Genomic DNA, 12,774 nt, shown 5'->3' on the forward strand with positions numbered 1-12,774 from the left:
TGGCAATGCCAATAAACTTTCCCATATCTAGTTATGTTCCTGTGTTTTTATAAAAAAATTTTCCGTACAATGACTTTTTTATACCATTTTATGCAAATCGTCCGAACGTTGTTAGAAGAAAATTTGTTCAGAAACTGTTAGGCGGTCGAAATGAATATTTCAAGTGTTGTGAAATTTAAATTAATGTGAATTTTAAATTAAAGTTATAGTTACAATTACGTTTTTCTGGATAAGACTTGGAGTAATATATTTGATTTAGAAAATGTTGTCACGTATACGTAAAGAGTACACAAGAGCGACCAGACGCGTCGTAGGCATTCGCGAATTTTCAATTTGCAAATATCATGCTGATAAAAAGGGCAACAAAAGCAAACAGAAAAACATGAACAAAAACAAAAACAAAACCAAAAACAATGAATTATGTGCGTCAGACTAAAACAAAAAGTACAAGTTTTAAAATAATGCCATAACGTCCATTTCAGCCCACCTGACAATTGTTTAAATTTACGCAGCAGTTGTGCTGCTGTTTTTGTTGTTGCTGTTGCTGTTGTTGTTTCTGGTGTGGCTGCTGCGTGTACGCGCTCTCAAATCAAAGATAACGACTCATCAAAGGCGTCATAAAAACGTGACATCAATTTTATTGTTGTTGTCAGAAGCCAACGGCCAAGGCAACAACAAAATGCGGTCGTCTGCAGACTGCGGCATAGCCGATGAGAAGAGAGACAAGAGAGGAAGAGAAGCATTAAATTTTTTTTTTTTTTTGGCTCAATCTTGGAGTTGCCATGGAGCCCTGGGAAGGGAGGGAGAGATAGAGAGTGAGAGTGCAAAACTAACACAAAAGCCGCAGCAGTAAAAGAAGCAGTGACAGCCACGATAAATATTTTCACAATAAAATTCTCATTGGTGTGTGTTCTTGTTGATGTTGCTGTTGTGGCTGCTGTTGCTAAAAATTTGTCGCAGCCAGAGCGGCGCCATCAACACGCACACAAAACTAATCGCTGTCCAGGCTGCAAAAAGTGAGCCTCCGTTTTTCTCCCCTGTACCCAAAGGGTAAAAGGCTATACTAGTCTAGTGCGACCTTATGGAACTTATCTGTTATGTTTTTTTCATAAACTGGTATACCCTCACCTTTTGGGTATAGAGAATTTAAGAGTTGGGTCCACTCGAGTCAGCGTTCCATTCCTTTTATATATAAGACCACTCTTACAGAATTGTATGGCTATAAGTAATTTTTTAAAATCATGCCTTATGCGATGATGTTTCGTGATTCAAATCGAGTCATATACCCAGAAACGAACACACATTGTGGGAGCCATGTTATTTATCTGAGCTATGCTAGACCCACTGCAATATTCCTGAATTTTCTATCTATAGGCATGTTCCACTTTTTAAAGTGTTATCACACTTTGCTAAAAATTGCGACATCGTGTCCTGTTTGAATAAAATTCGTACCCCTTGGTAGTTTATTTTTTAGTAGCCCCCTTTTTTTGTTGTCCTTGGTTTCTTTCTTGGTTGTGACGTCTGCTGTAAAATAAAATACATTGTCACTTTTCAGCTTTTTAACTAAATTAAAAATTAAGGAGAGAATGTTTTATAAGTTTTTTAAATAGTTCGCTGTTGCATTGATCGTTAGAAACTAGCGAATATCGAACTGTATTAACATGCAATTTGTTGTTGTTAGTCAAATGCCTTTTGTAAAATATTTATATATATGTATATATATATATATATATATATATACATAAAATAAATTTAAATAAATGCTTTGTGCCTCATCAGACTAACCCTTTCTGTACCTCAAATGGCCTTTATTTATTTCATATCGATCTATCAGTTCGATGCCACTAGCCTTAAAAGCCCCAACCAATATTTTATGTGTGTTTATAAATTGCTTAATATCCTAACATGGCAATGCTTCAATATTCTTTACACTTCGTTTTCTTACTACTTTCTTGTCGCCTGTGTGCTGCTGGGGCTCTTGTATTTCCATTTACATGGGGATGGTTTGGTGAGCCAGTTGATGAAAAGCTTTGAAATCGCTCAAATGAGACTGTTGACATCAATATTCAAGTATTTATACAGAAAGTTAGAGTTACTGCTGTGCGTGCTAGTTGCAACATAAATAAATAAAATAAATGCATTTATCGCAGTGACAAACAGTGGTTGGTATAAGAGTCCTCACAAGATTTTGAATATTTGAAATATGCAGCAGAGTAGTATACAAATCTCACCTAACGATATTGCATTTGAACAATTTTCTCAAGAATAAACGGAATGAATGAATGACAATGAGTTTTATTTCTAGGGCATTGCAATTATTGGCTACACTTGTATTACCGTATCAGTAGTTTTTAGTAACCGATTCATGAAACTATTGGTGGGTATATAATGAAAGTTACATTTATTTATTATTCTTGTACACAAATGGTAAACGGGTATTTCTTTGTTGTTTGTTAGAACTTTTAGAACTCTTTTGTAAAAATAAGGACGCACATATGTATATAGACAGAAAAATATGTAGTCTTCAACACAAAAAAGCATAACATATTTTAATAATAAGAACACAAGTAATTATGTTCAATACAGAAATATACATGGGTTTATAGTGTTTACAAGTACAAGCAGTGTGCTTTATACTATACCTGGATACTTAGATACCAAACATTATTCTAGCGTAAAAATAATTAGAACGTTTATTCATAATTTCGTGCAACTTTCGATTTTATTTATCTCAACAAGAGTGCATTGATCAACTTACTCGACCTTCAGCGCTGAAGCTTAATTAATACATTAGGGCACCAGTGTATGGGTACATTAAATAGTATGTGAACATTTGACCGACAAAATAAGATATGTTTGTTCTAGATACCGCATAATTTAACTAATGCTTCGAAGGAGCGAAAGCCATCCACCTTTTGGGTGCAACAAATGTAAGTTGGATTTCTTTGGAAACACTGGTCACAATCTAGAGAGGTCATTTGTTTCGACGCCTGAAGATGCGGTTGAGCCATTTAATTAGCTTGCATTGGAGGTCCCTTCAGCTGGCTAAAACAAGTGTTTCTAAAATCGAGCTAAGCAGATGCAAAAAGGTATTGAGCGTTGTGGAGAGTATTTTAATATCCTCTACCCAAAAGGTACCGGTGTTAATGATTTTCCATAAATCCTGTAATTCTTTGAATTTTTGACTCAAATTTGGTAAACAGCTCCATTTAGTGATTATGTTTCTCACTACGATTTGTCAAATCGAAAGGAAGTTGAAGCCATAAACGCATAGACCCGATTTTGATGTAAATTTGTGCTGTTCAAACTGAAGATCAACATAAAGAAATTAAAAATGTTTAATTTAAGAAAAAGTAATTTTTAAAATATTATTTGCAAATATATTTATTTTTTTGGGAGTGAGTACTAGGTATTTAGGAGTTAAGCCCGCTTGACTCTAGCATTTCTTTCTTGTTATTATTATAAACTATATTTGTGCTTGTTCTTTATTTCAGTTGGTGTATTGGATATTCAAAAACTCAAACATAAATCCCTAGACTTCCTAGTTTCCACCATTGTGTAGGTGCGAACCTTTTGAGAATATTTATGAAGAGATAACCGTTTCAGCATCAACGGCAGTCAATGCCAAAAATTCCAGTACGCGACGAAAGCAAATTAAAGTCAAGGCACAGTCTCACTATGGAGTTTTGGTTGGGTGGGAAGAACAAGAACAAGAACAAGAAGTTTGTGCGTTATCGTTGTCGCCTGCGTAGCTGTTATCGTTGCCGCAGCAGCCCAAATGTCCGCGCTCATGCCCTCTCACGCTCTCTTGCACTCTCCGCAGCATCGCCTCCCCACGCCCACAGACATGGCTGGCAACGCACACGCACGCACGCACGCACGCTTTTGATTAATCGTCGCCACTGCACAAATACAAATGCCAAAATCACGTACAGTGCGACAGTTGGTTCCCAAGGCAGGTGAAGTCAAATGGCACAGGTAGAGGGGAAGAGAAGCAGCAGCAGCAGCAGCAGTCTCAGTCTCAGCCTCAGCCTCGGCAACAACAACAGCAGCTACTTATACTGTTATTGCTGCTGCTGCTGTTGAAATGAAACGCGCGCGCATTAACATAAATAAATCACTTGCCGCCATCAATCAGTCTGTTTGTATATGAGCAGCCACCCAGGCAACCGCCGCACAATGCAGGTTGTGGTGGGGGGCGGTGAAGACAGAAAGCAGCAACCTAGCCAACACCTCCCCCCCACACTTCAAAGCTCACGCGACCAAGCATGCACCATGCCCCATGACCCACCCCTATTCATTTACCACGGCACAACCGAAGGCGTCTTCATCGTTTCTTGGCCTTTTGTGACATTGTACAATGGGAACGATTGCAAATTTCTGTCTTAAATGTTAGGTAAATAAATACTTGTACACATATATAAATTAAAGACTGACTGTCTTTCTGTCTACATACTTAGTAGATTTACCAATCGGAATCAAAGCTTGAATTGTTGCAGAATTGAATTTTAAACTAAATTGTGGTTTCTGAGAATTCGACCCAATGCTTTGGCAATGGTGGATTGAAATTGTGTTTACGCTTCATCTTAAAATGTTGTTTATTTTACTATAAATTTCAATCGCATTTGGTGGCAACAGTCATTCGGGAGAGTGCAAATAGTGTCCATGGAATTTTTAAAATCGTATTTGCTTTATTGTGGCAGATTTGACAACACGAAATGGTTGGTGATAATCCGTTAAAAGAATGGTTTTAAAATTGTTAGCCCTGAAGGCACTATTGTAAATAGAATGAGTTTCAAGTTGTTAGCCGTGAAGACTATGTTGTATATATTCGTACTCATAGAATAAAAATGAAAAACTATAAACGTGCGTTAAAAACCCAGTATCCATTTCAACAGTTTTAATTTGATTAATTCTTTTAAATTAAACCGAAATTATTTTATTTTTATTGACATTCTTTTTCAATCGAGCAGCAGAAAGAAAGAACAATATAAAGACTAATAAGGATGACGTTTCAATAATTCCAGGAGTTATGGAAATATCTCTAATATTGACGAACGACAAAACTTGTCCTCACTCGGTTCTTTTGAATAACAAGTTTGGTTATCCAAGCTCTTATTATCCTTGCGCTTAGATGGATAAATGAAAGGACAGTTTATATCGACACGTCTTGGCACGTAGATTTAATATTAAACCGAAAAATAAAGATGGAAACAGCATTTACTATAAGTAAATGTGCATGTGATAAAAAGAACAATTCCATTGCATTATTATTCCGGAATTGTTGTATACATAGCAGGGCACACCTATTTTCAAGCACTAATAAGATCTAGTATAAGATTTAGTATGTATATTCTATATTAACATTTTTATGTATATCTTCTGTGCAGTCCACAACATTTATACTGGATTTTGTAAAGGTATCTTTAATGTACAATTTATTTGATTAATTTGTTTAACTTATTTAAGCTTATTTGTTCCACTGTGATTTGTCTCTTGTTGCCACATTTTGCGTTTCTTTGTTGCTTTCTGCTTACGCGCATTTTTGTTTGATTTATTGATGTCTCGACTATTAAGCAATTAACTTGGCTATTTATGGCCTACGTTCCTTTTGGCAGTGTTTGTGTTAATGCTGTTCTTGTTGTTGTTGCTGGAGTTTGCATTTGCGTGCTTCACGGGCCTTGAACTTTGCGGTCACCGCTACCCAAAAAAAAAACAACAACAAAAATTAAAAATATATTTCTATGGACACGACGCTGGAAAGTAGGCCACAAAAATGTTCAAATACTGCCACTTACCATGCATGCGAGTACACATCTTTTAATAATTAGCAAACACTAAATTCTTGTTGTTAGACAGATTTTAAAGCCGCTGGCTTGTGTGGCACGCTTGTTTGCTTGCTTGAGCTGTTGGCAAACGTTGCAAAGTTAAAGATGCGAAACAAAAATTATATACAATGCGGTCCTCAACAACGACAACAAAACAACAAACACAAAAGTTTTGTCCAACATTTGTGCTATGTGCTTTATTTATGTTGGTCTCTCTTGGTCTCTAGTCCTGACCGCTGCCTCCACCACTCGTCCCCCTGTCCATTCGTAGAGCAAATAAGCAAAAATGTTTTGCTCACATGCTCGTCGCTTGCGGTCATTTTTATTCATTTTCGCCCCTCACTTAAACCATTTGACCAGAAAAAGGGCATAATAGCCAAAGCACATACGCACACACATACACACATACGAGTATGTATTTACCCAAGCACAGGGCTAAGCGCAGCCATTACAGCGGTTTCTATGGCCTTTTTGGCTAAAAAACCGAAAAAATAACCTAAACTAAAATGAAATAATAAAAACAAGAAATACGTACAAGCATACACATGCATGCACACACACACACACATACACACACACGCTCACTATATAAACGAAAATTACGTTGCACTCAAGGCCATGTAAATAAGCAATTATGTAATAAAAATTATGCCCACGGGAGTTTTCTCATGCGCCTATGAGTGCCATAGTTTTTATTTTACTTTATTTTTTCACGCCCTGCTCGTCGGTCTTAATGAATTTGCTCGGTCTTGTAGTCCCCTAGTGCATTTTCTTTCCCTTTTCTGTATATTATTCAGAAGTTGGCATATTTATTGGCGAAGAAAATAAATTGCCCGCCCGCCGCCTGCTTGTTTGCTTTATTCTTCTGCTCATTTACTTATTCGCTCACTTATTCGTTTGTTTACTTATTTATGCGCTCTTTTGCCGGACGACAGCAGCTTTTAGCACATAAATTTGATTCTGTACCATCCAGTTTTTCGTTTCTTTTTCTTTCTATAATTTTCTTGGCAGGTACTAGGTGCCTGCGGGGCCTTTCGACATGTGTCCATAAATGATCAGGCCACAAATGGTATACCTTCTAAATAATTAGAAATAAAAGCGCACAGAAAACCCATAAATAAAATACTGCTCTATAAGTTAAAAAGTTATGATTTTTATTTATGAAATTGGTAAGGGCAGGAATTTACTGGAAATAAATGGAAAAAGGATAAATTAAATGTTTTTTGTTCCTTAAAGAAAAATGTATAATTATTTTCCCGATGTTGAAGTAAATTTAAAAAATAAATGTGTCCCAATACTATTGTTTACTCATTTTATTGATATCAAGAATATTTAACACATATTTTGGCTCAGCCACGCAAATGATATTTCAAATGAAATAAAGCAAAAGTTTTAAACAATCGGAAAAGAGAAGTGGTTCTGCAAGATACAACTTTTTTAAGTAATCTTCGAAAGCAATGTTCTTTCGAAAGTCTATAATCTAAACGGGCTTAGACCATATAATTTAGTTTCCTGCTAGACTGTGTAGGAAGCAGAATTTATTAAACTAGTGTAAGCTAGTTAAAAATTAAAGGGAGTACAAAAATTGTCCATATTATATATCTATAGGACACACTTAAATCTATGCATATATACAATGGAATATTTATCACGCGTTCCGTCAACTACCAGAGGACAGGTATCCATAAACTTTAGTATGCTGTTTCTCCGTCTTCCAGAATGCTTGGAAAGTGCCTCAGCCTGAGTAAGCTATTCATGATCAGGGTTATTAACAGCAGAGCATTTTTTTCTTTTTTTTTTTTGGTTTTTCTCTTTTTCTTAATGTCTGGATATGTTCTAATACATACCTACAATTACATATGTACATTATAGTATAGTAGTACTTGTAGTATAGTTGTTGTTTGATTATACAAAATATTTTGAAGCAGCTTCCCGAAATATACGAATTGGTCTTTACAATCTTTGTCTTTGTGGCATAACAGTGAAGATAATTCCGATTTACTTTTACTTTACATGTGACGTCGCTCTCAATCAATCCTTTTCCACGGTGCATCCTTAATCTGCACGGTTTTTTGTAAAGTTTTGCTCTAAGTGGAGCAGGATTATTTGTGAGCGCGTTTTTAGCTAAACACAATGTGGATATACGATGAATCTCTGGAAAGATTCGGACACAGCACTATGGTCCCACAGCGGCATAAGACCCAAAAAAATTGTGAAAATAATATTGGGAAATAAACAAAAATTAGAATAAGACTTTTCTTTCAGCTTTGTAGCAACCCTCATTAACTTAGCTGATCGGTCACAGCCCTGGCATTTGCAAATCGGGGGAAACTTTTTGCTAACTTTCGGTTATCACAGAAATTGTTCTATTTGAGTAAAAATAAAAGCATAAGTATGAAAAATAAAGATCAAGGTATGTAGAATCAATTTCCAAGCCATATTTTGACATCACGCAAGCAGAAATTGTCGACACTGGAGCACCAACAAAGACTCAGAAATCCCACTTAGGCAGTATATATTGCAGCAACTTGAAGTAAGAATCGTAGATGAATATACTTAATACTGTGTTGAGGAGTATATCGTAGGAGTATATTTGGATATGTATATACTTTTAAAATTATATGTGTATTACTATTTTAATTAAAAAAGAAACATATACATAGTCTAAAGCATTAAAAGGGCTCATAGGAAGTAGGAGTGGGCGTTGTCCATTCCACCCAAATTTTTTTCTACTAATTTCTAATAACCTTAATATTATATGTGACAATTTTGAACCCGATACCTTCCTTTTTGGAGTTTATGGCAAAAAAAAAAAAAAAAAGGCGATGGGGCCCATAGTGCACAGGTCAGCTGGTAGTTATGGACGAGCTGAGGGCTGTAATTGGTCTGAATAATACAAGATCTCCTAACTTTGCTTGTCCGGAGTCAAGTTAACAGTGTTAAGTGCAAATTAAAAATTTACATTTTGTTAGATCATTATTAAATTAAATGGTATTTTTTAAGCCGTTCGGGCATAATTCATATTTTTTTATTCTACTGATAGTATTGCCGTTATTACTGGTTCAATTAATAAAAAGCAGTGGGTGAGAAAAAAAGGCGTATTGGTGGGGATTCCATTTCATTGAGAAACCAAATTTTAATCCAATTCGCCAGCGGTGATTGACAGTGAAATATTCTGTTGTTAAGGATTATATTTCTCTGATGCACAGAATGGGGTTTTCGGTGCAGACTGGTACTGGTTAGGCTGTAGAAGTAAACAAGTAAAGTCGACAAGCCGACTAAAATGCAGAAGTGTTATTTCATTGTGACTAGTTAGTCGACCTGTCTTACTAGACGGGCTTTTTTGTGTAGGATTATAATATTAAATATTTAGTAGAATATACATGTGTAGGTGCTACTACCATACCGCCCCCCAGCACCAAATTTACGTAGCGAGCAACATTTTGCAAGTTTTTCAAACAGACAATGGCGTCCCCCAACTGCCTACGCAACAATAAGAACAAAAACTATGACAGCGGCGACCAGCAACCTCAACAACAAAAACAGCAACAACAGCAACAACAGCAACAACAACAACAGCAAGAGCTGTCGGTAAGCAGTAAGCTATTGTTGGAGTAACCCAACACAACAATGCAAAAGTACGGTGTGTAAAATTTGAGGCAGCAACAGCAGAACGGAAACAAAGCCGAAAATGGCTCGGCAGACACAAAGAAGTCACTCGCCCAAAACGTGCAAAAACTATTTTGGAACTCACAACTTGGACAACAACAATAAGATGAACAACAGCAGAGGCCGCCATGACGGCAACGTTGCCAAAGTATTTGCAAAGTGCGCGTCAGAAAAAGTCAAGGGCAGGCCTCAGCGCCCTGCGCCGGCCGCTTGCCCAAATCCAATCAATAAATTCGAACTGAAGGAAAGAGTACAAAAAATAAAATAAAATAAAAAACTGTAAAGATGGTGCGGCTCAGGGATGGAAAACCGTAAACGGCCAGTCACCGGTCACTCACTGCTACATACTTACAAGTATGTAGTAGTTCCTTAATGACAGAAATGCTACAGGAGCTGTATTTAAGTCTAAAATATCGATGCGAATAGTCAAATCCATGTTGCAGCCACAGAGATCAACTCGACTAAGGTCGCCTCCTTTGTCCTATAACGGTTTTCAGAGTAATTTAAAACAAACAAGGGAGAACGCCACAGTCGAGCAACTCCCCCAAAAAAAGGAAAAGAAAATTTAAAAATATAAAAAAAATTAATTATTTAATTATTAAATTAAATTAAATAATAAATTATTATTGATTTATTAGAAAAAAAAGGAAAAACTCGATCTGCCTAGGGCTTATGCGAACCTCGATATCAAATTTGATTATCCTAGCTCTTGAACTTGCTGAGATCCTTGCGCTCATACAGACGGACGGACGGACATGGCTATATCGGCTGGTCTTGTCATACTGACCAATAATATATATACTTTTAGGGGTCCGCCATGCCTCCTTCTGTGTGTTACATACATTCGCACTAAACTAGTACACCTAATTCTGTTTTTAAACGGTAGATTGGTTCCAGAAAGTAATGTAAGAAAAAATCGTGTAAAAAAATACATTGATCATGTTATTTTTAATCGTGCCAAATGGAAAAACGTCATGCAACTATATATAAAATGTTTAATTTTCAAACCGTGTTAAATGGAAACCGTGTAACCGTTGGGTACAGGGTATAAAAACGACACTCATATACCCTCTATTCGGCCAGTAGTCGAATTAAGATCACTTTCCATCAGCGATTTTTGTTTGTTGTTGCTATTTAAATGAATTCGTTGACGATACTGTCGATGATAATATGAAAAACACTATATCAGCATCTTACAAGATGCCCGAATAAATAAAACCAAGGAAAGATCTTTTACGAAGTGACAATATAGTGATAATATTGAAGAATTCTGCGTTTTGTCGTGGAAAAGGTGAAATATTTAAAACAATTTGAAGGTTAATACTCGTTTCTTACATGACTTTCTGGAACCAATCTACCGTTTATAAACAGAATTAGGTGTACTCGTTTAGTGCGAATGTATGTAACAGACATTATAATGATCTTTCACAGTTATTTTCGACAGGGCTCTCTCTCTGTTCTATCAAATCTATTCTTTATAATTATCTTCGGGGAAATCTCTGACCACTTACTGCTGTGAGTTGGGGCATAGCTTGCCGGACTGGCATTTAAAATTTCCCCCACCAGGTTGCAGATTTCACTCTTTTTCTCTTTTTCTTTTTCTTTTCGTCTCTCTTTCTACCTTTCTCTTTTTCTGTTTCTCTGTCTCTCTTTCCTTCTTTCTTTTTCTCTTTCTCGTTCTACTTCGTTCTTTTTCTAATTAGTTGTTAAATAGAATTAATTTTTCACCTTTATCTACTTTTTGCATAGTTTTTTAGGTCTTTAATGTCTCTGACCGCATATGGCTGTGAATCGGGGCATAGCTGGTCAATTGGCAAATAAAATTCCCCCAACGTGTCGGAGGCATTAATAGACGTCATTGTACAGCTTTGTGTTAGGCTTTCTTATCTTTTATTTTGTTTAGTTTAATTTGTTATATTAAGTTTTATAATATAATCGACAGTAGTATTGTTGATATTATGAATAAAATAAAATAAAATAAAAATAAAATACTGTTATTAATCAAATAATATTAAATGTTTTTATACAAAAGCTCTACAGTAATATTTTACGACATTGCATTCGGCGTTCACCAAGAAATATCAGTGATCAGTAAAAAATCTGATCATCCATACTTACATGTATTCATGTGTGTGTGCCTTTCAAAAAATTCAATACACACTTGTCCTGATTAGTGCTTATGAAAATATGAATAGCATGTTTTTTATTTCCCGAGATCCTTCCGTTCATACAGACAGACACAAACACGGTAAAAAGATGTCCGTTAAGCCGTCAATCCGTATGAATAGCAAGAGCCTAGTCTAACAGCTAACAGCCTCACACATTCGAACATTAGCTTGATTACAAATCATATAAAGTCCTGCCGGCATAGAACCGATCTTTGGGGAAAAAACACTCTTAAGCGATCATTTTTCTTACGTAGTTTAGTTCCATTTAGATAAGTATGTACACTACAACATAGCTTTAGTTTAGGTTCCTTCAACGGTAATCCATTGTCACCATCTATGACAACAACATACCTGTTCTATATGAAATATGATAAATAATAATTCGAACATTATTGATGAGCCGTCTTTCCAAAACATCCTGTGCATTTATTCGTATCTCTTTTTCTTCTTCCATCAAATTTATATGAGACTTTGGTTTCAAAAATTAACAAAAATATTTTAAAACGTTGTAAGGTTATTTTAATTTATGAGCTAAATTTTTTATTTACTTCTATATATTTTAAACATATTATTAGAGTATGTAATATATGTAGGTTGAATGCGTTATGAGGTTGTTATCCTAAAGTAAAATAATATACCTTAGTTTTCCTTAATGGAAAAAAACAATTGGTGTAAGGTATAAATAATATTATTAATCGTTTATTTCAGGGTTTAAATTTAACGAAAATCCATGCGACAATTTTCCTTCAGCCTTCACAACTTAACTTCTTTTCGATAACCCTTTTACAATCGATCATTCATTTTAAAGTTAGTGCTGGACGAACATTAACGTGGTACGTGCCAGGGTTACTTAATCTTAAATAATACCTTATTCCTACATATAATTATATATACATTTAAAAAAAAACTTTTTTTAAAATAATATTCTTAATCGTTTATTTCAGCGTTTAAATTTAACAAAAATCCATGCGACAATTTTCCTCCTGTCTTCACAACTCAACTTCTTTTCGATAACACTTTTACCATCGATCAGTAATCTTAAAGTTAGGGCTGGACGAACACTAATGTGATACGAACCAGGGCTACATCATCTTAAATAATACCCTATT

This window comes from Scaptodrosophila lebanonensis, unplaced genomic scaffold (genome assembly GCF_003285725.1).
Source record: "Scaptodrosophila lebanonensis strain 11010-0011.00,11010-0021.00 unplaced genomic scaffold, SlebRS2 tig00000096-arrow-pilon, whole genome shotgun sequence".
In the NCBI taxonomy this organism is placed as follows: domain Eukaryota; kingdom Metazoa; phylum Arthropoda; class Insecta; order Diptera; family Drosophilidae; genus Scaptodrosophila; species Scaptodrosophila lebanonensis.